The sequence below is a fragment of the Microtus ochrogaster genome, linkage group LG9, assembly GCF_000317375.1.
Source record: "Microtus ochrogaster isolate Prairie Vole_2 linkage group LG9, MicOch1.0, whole genome shotgun sequence".
Classification (NCBI taxonomy): domain Eukaryota; kingdom Metazoa; phylum Chordata; class Mammalia; order Rodentia; family Cricetidae; genus Microtus; species Microtus ochrogaster.
The window spans coordinates 25,420,506-25,426,856 of record NC_022034.1 but is presented as its reverse complement, the minus strand read 5'-3'; positions in this window follow the sequence as shown (position 1 = coordinate 25,426,856).

Below are 6,351 nucleotides of genomic sequence, written 5' to 3'. Positions count from 1 at the left end.
TTGAGTGCCATCCACTGCACGCCGAGTCTCTCCACTACACACAAGACTCTCCACTGCATGCTGAGTCTCTTCACTGCACGCAGGTCTCTCCACTGCATGCTGAATCTTTCCCAGTGAGCCACGACCTTGTGGTGACATACAGATTATTAGAAATGGGTTGAATCAAGATGTTAGAGTTAGCCAATAAGAGGCTAGAACTAATGGGCCAGGAAGTAATTTAATTAATACAATTTTGGTGTGGTTATTTATGGAGCAGGCTAGCCGTGCAGGATGGAACAAAGGGCCCACTTTCTTTTACTACACATGAGAGTCCCTCCACTGCACAAGAATCCCTCCACTGCATACTGAATCTCTTCACTGCACAAGAATCCCTCCACTGCACGCTGAGTCTCTCCACTGCACGCTGAGTCTCTCCACTGCACGCTGAGTCTCTCCACTGTACGCTGAGTTTCTCCACTGCGTGCTGAGTCTCTACCTGGCCCTGGTTCCAGTTGCTACCTGTTCAGGTGACTCTTTCCTTTGGATGACAACCTCTTCAGGCTTGTTTCCTGCCCTGTTGGCAGACTGGATCAGGACCTTCAGGACCTAATGGAGGTCTTGGTATCACAAACACAAAGCAGAAGGGAAGTCTCATCCTTTCTCCCTAAGAGGTCTGCGTCATTTGAATGTGCCTTTCCTCAAGTCACATCCTGAGACTGAACTGTCAGAGAGTGTTAGGAAATGAGAGATATTGAGGGCAGAGCTCTCATGAATGAGACTGGTGACCTAAAAGAAGTGTGCCTCTTTAACCTTGTCACTATCTGAAGAAGACAGAGAAGGTGCTACCCATGAGGGAGAGGCCCTCGGCAAGACATGAGATCTACTGGGACCTTATTCTTGGATTTCCTGCCTTCCGAACTCTGATAAAGAAATGTCTGTTGTTTATAAATTTCTCAGTATAGAATAGCCCCCTTTAGCCCACAAAAGCTACATACCAAATTCATAAATCCTGAAACCACAGAACACCAAGCCCTGTAAATACCGTTTTTTCCTATGCATACATATCTATGATTGTTTAATTTATAAACTTGACACAGTAAGAGATTAACAATGGTGAATAATAAAATAGAAGTTGTTGATGGGGGGAGAGTTCTGTTTTGTGTTAATTTCATTGGTTAAATAAAGAGACTGCCTTGGCCCTTTAATAGGACATAAAATTAGGTAAGCAGAGTAAACAGAACAGAATGCTGGGAGAAAGAAGCTGAGTGAAGGGGTCACCATGATTCTCCTACCGGATACAGACGCAGGTTAAGATCTTCCCTGGTAAGACACCTCGTGGTGTTACAGGGATATTAGAAATGGGTTAGATCGATATGTAAGAGCTAGCCAATAAGAGGCTGGAACTAATGGGCCAGGCAGTGTTTAAAAGAATACAGTTTCCGTGTAATTATTTCTGGGCATAAACTAGCTGTGTGGGCGGCTGGGTGCTGGGGATGCAGCCTCGCCGCTCCTAATACAACAGAGTGGCGCCCAACGTGGGGCTCAAATCCATGACCCTGAGATTAAGAGTCTCATGCTCTACTGCCTGTCATAAAATTATCAACATCATTACTTTCGTTCTTTGATGTCATTGTTACACAAAACGAAGATGTCTCGATTTGACAGCTTGAATGGGAAATGTCCCTCACAGCCTTACCTATGTGAACATTTGGTTTAGAACTTGGGATGGTGTTTGGGGAAGTTGTGGGATCTTTGGGGTGGGAGGTGTGGCTTTTTGAAGTGGGTCACCGGGGTCAGGCCTTTGAGAGTTACAGCCGTCCCTATATTCCTCCCCACCACCTCTGCACTCCCAGATCTGCCACAAGAGAGAAGGTGAGCAGCTGCTGAGGGCTCCAGCTACCATGCTTCTCTGCTGTGACAGGTTCTCCACTCTGATAGGTTTTCTCCTAAATAACCCTCCCCTCTCTAAGCTGCTCCTGCCAGTTTTTTTAGTACAGTGTCAAGAGAAGTCATCCACATACTTGATACACTATACCACAAGAATCTGATATCTAGGCCACTACGTGACAAATGGGCATGTCGAACATTCAGCAAGGGATGCTGGACGAAGGGAGGAGTTCCAGGTAGGTGGGACAGGCAGACCAGCACCTCACCAGACTATTCAGATGAAGCACAGGTGTAATTTTTAAAATTACATTTATTTGTTTTGTTTATGTGTGTGCCTGTGGGAAACACACATGTACCATAGCATGTATGTGGAGTTGGAAGGACAACACTTAGGAACTGGTACTGCCTTTTCACCATCTGGATCCTGGGGCTCAATCTCAGGTCGTCAGGGTTGGCAGCAAGCTCCTTTACCCACTGAGCCTTCTCACAAGCCCCTGATGCATAATTTAAAATGGAAGAATCGTTTGTTTCTGGAAATTTCCATTTCATATTTTCAGTCTATATTCGATGCACATAACTGCGAGTGACTGAATCTCAGGTAGGAGTGATTGCTGTAATTTGTTCCAGATGCAAGTACACATGAAGATGAGCCTCCGTCCCCTACAAAGTTCAGGTTCTTCATCTTCTTCTTCTACTAGGGGGATACTGGGGCCAGCAGGCTTGTCAAGGTACAAAATAGCCTGTTAAACCATTACCCAAGGTCACAGGTGCCTTTACCAAACACTGCATACTTGAAGGGGAGCATTCTAGAAGCCAAAGATTGCCTGCTTCCAGGTGGTTTCCTGTGGTTTCTTGGATCTAAAGTTGGGAGCAGTGTCTCTTGAGTAAACTCCACACATAAGGCTTCCTATTAAAACCACCAAATTATTAGTAGCTAGTCTTCAGGATGCTCTTAGAGGCTAGGGCTCTGCTCAGTGGGACAGTGCTCGCCTGGCTCTGGAGAGGGTCCTCGTCCATGTCAGCACCAAGAGCAGATGGAGGTTTTGGAAGCTGATTAAGCACTAGCCCATTCTAAGCACATTGCCTGCCTTACACGTGGGAGTGTGAGACCCTTGCAAGGTGGGCTCTAGAGGCAGGCTCCAGAGGTGGGTTCTCTGTAATGAAGTCGAGAAGGGGATTCCAGAGAGCAGCTCTCCAGAAGAAAATAGCCAAGAGGTCCCAGGTTCTGCTTCCTAAGGAGGCGGAATATAGTGGGAGGGTCAGACATATTGGAAAAGGGGCAGAAAGAGAACAAATGACATGGAGCCCAGTAGAGGAATAGGCAGGGCAGTGAGGCAGCAAGCGCTGTGGTGGACAAGCTTGACATAAGAGAGCAGGGGCAGTGAGGATCTCTGCCATCTTTTGGTGTGTGATCCATTGTGCAAGTCCTGGCCTCCAGCCCTGTACTTTTCCTCAGCTTCAGTAGTTAGAGTCACACAATTGCTTGGCTTCTGGATATGCCCACAGGTAGCTTTATTTAGTACACATAAATCGTTAGGATGAAGCTTGACATAGTGACATAGGCCTACAATCCTAGCACCTGGGAGGTGGAGGCAAGAGGATTAGGAGTTCAAGGCTAACCTTGGCTCCATGGTGAGCTCAAGGCCAGCCTGGGCTACATGAGATGTTGGCCAGAAAACAACCACAACAACGACAAAACCCCACAATTAAAAATAATAAATAATAGTATGGTTACTTGTCGAAACTTGGAATTCTTGTACATACCTCTTGGGGAAGTAAAATGGCATAGAGCTATAGGCTATAGCACACTCATTTCTGAAGTTACCATATGATCCAGCCATTGTGTGTGTATGTGTGTGTGTGTGTGTGTCCAGAGAAACTGGGAATTAAAGTTTGGGCAAGCATCCACACCCTTGTATGTATAGCAGCGCCATTACAATTAGTAACGTGGTGTATAGAGTTGAATATTGATGAGACTTCAAACGGAATGAGGGTACAACACAGGCTATAGCATACATGAACCAGAGACCGCCTGCTCGGTAATATAAGCCAGTCACACAAGGCCACATGTTGTATGACCTGCTTACATGAGGTGCCTCGAGTTGTCTTTTCAGATAAAAAGAGCTTTGGAGACACACGGCAGTGGTGATGGTCACACAACACGAAAATGACCCTCGTGCTATGAACTACACTCCTAAACATGGCCAGATAGAGAATTTCCTTAGGTGTACTTCACCACTATGAAAAAGAAATCCTAAAGCAGCCTTCAAGGCAGGCTCTGCGGCTCTCAGCAGGGAGCTTAGTGGCTTGCTGAGCTATGCATCAAAATCCCAGCCCATTCCCTGTGTGCCACCATCTCCTCGGCACCTAGCTGGACAGTTCCCACTCAGGAAGACACCCAGGACACCGGGCATGCGCCAGAGCCACAGAGATTGGGCTTGGGGAGCCATTGTCTTTCTTTGCTGTGCCCTTCCTCCAATACTTGATTTTTTCTGGTGTTCATATTTCCTCCTCCACCCTTCCTTCATCGAAATATGCCGTGTGGGGGAGGGAGGCCCTGATCACTCATTTATACAAATCCATGGTGTGAATTTGAATCAATGGACTGCCTCTCCAAGGGGTGCTTGCTTTTTAAGCCTCATCACCTTCTATGAAATGAAAGGCTTTGTTTCGTACTGAAGGACTTTCAGACATCAGGGAGCGAGAGGGGAGGGATCAGAGGGGAGCGGTGGCCTGTAGGGCAACCATAACCGGAGAAATGCCATTAAATGGCAGAAGCTTTAGGCTGGCGTTAGAGGGAGGTGTGTTTAACGGACAGGCTGATCTGCAGGGCTCCACGGAGATGTGAAGTATAAGGCAGGGTGTGTGTGTGTGGGGGGGAGTGGCTAAGTGGCCAGGCAGTTTACGTTAAACCCTCCCGATTGAGCAAACCCTGGCTCCCGGTCCCATACGGCGGACTCTGGTTTGTCGTCAGAACTATTCACACCCAGGAAAAAGAATGCAGGGGGCTGATTTCCTTAGGGTATCATTTTCCTGACAGCTCTCCATTCCTGCGCTCTGCTTGTCGCATTGTAAAACTCCAAGCAGCTGGGCTTGGCAGCTGTACATCTCTGTCCACAGAGCCTGAGCAATGTTTTTTTTTTCAATGCACGGTTGGTAGAGAATGTCATGCAGTGTGTAAGGCGGATCATGTGTGCATGCGTGTCTTCTCGGTGCTTCTGAGTCAAGACAGTAGTCCTAGGGGTAGGAGCAATGCTGTGTGAGCGGCATCCAGGTTCATCCTGGTTAAGACCATAGACCATCTCCTGCCTGCACACGACCTTGGAAAGTTTAACATTGCCATTCCTGTTTCTTACTCTGTGCAACGGGTAGGAAATGGGGTGTCTGTGTCATAGGTCACCACAATGCATCAGCCTGACTGTCACCTGACCTTGGGATCTGGGGCTTCTTCCTAGCTCAGAGGGGCAAGGTAGCCTGAAGGACCACCAAATCTCTCATGCCCTCATTGCCAGCACAGACTGCACCTGTGTACCCAGAAACCCTTGAGTCTGTTATGAGAGTAAACGAAATGTCCTGTGTGCTTTGTCTGGTGTTTTGCTCAATAAAGATTAGCTACTGTCACCCTAATAAATATTAAATAAGTGCACAGCTCAGCCAGCATACCTGAATCTGATCTGAGTCAATACCGTCGGAGAAACAACTCAACTCACGAGAGTGGATAATACTAAAATATTCATGCATAGCAATGAGATGAATTTTTATGCTAATCATTGACTAAGGGTTTCTTGAATGTCAGAGAATTTAATACCAAGCAGAGACATCCATGCGGATGAGGGTACGGCTGAGACATCCATGCGGATGAGGGTACGGCTGAGACATCCATGCGGATGAGGGTACGGCTGAGACATCCATGCGGATGAGGGTACGGCTGAGGAGAAGCCAGTTGTGGGAGTGCTAGAGCACTTGGTTGAGGCCTCTCAAGAGACAGGGACTTCCTCCTGGTCAAAAGAATTGAACCTGAGTTCTCTCTGGCCCCGGGTGGAGAACTGGCAGTCTATGCTGTAGACTATTTACTATTGTCTTCTCACTTAAGAGTGAGTCCAGTTGGGCTTGTCAATCCCCTTAGGAAAGCCGATTCATTTGAAGATGCTGGAGAGGGGGGAATAATTCTCCCCTCAATGTGATAATGTATGTATATGCGCCCCCCCCCCCATTTCGGCTGTTTGCAGAACTTCACTGCTAAGACTGCCTGCTCTCCTCAGTTCTAATTCCAAAAATATAACCCCCACCCTACCTCATCTTTTCTTTGGATACTGGCCAAATTCTTATCATATTTGCCTTGGTTCTCTGAATACCTCACTCTTCCTTCAGCCCCTCTCACACCCAGCTTGCCACCCTCCCGAGCTGAACCTGCCTGCTGTCTTGAATCCTGACTTCAAAGGCATACCATTCTCTCTCTATCCCCGTCTCCAAGAAGCTGTCAGT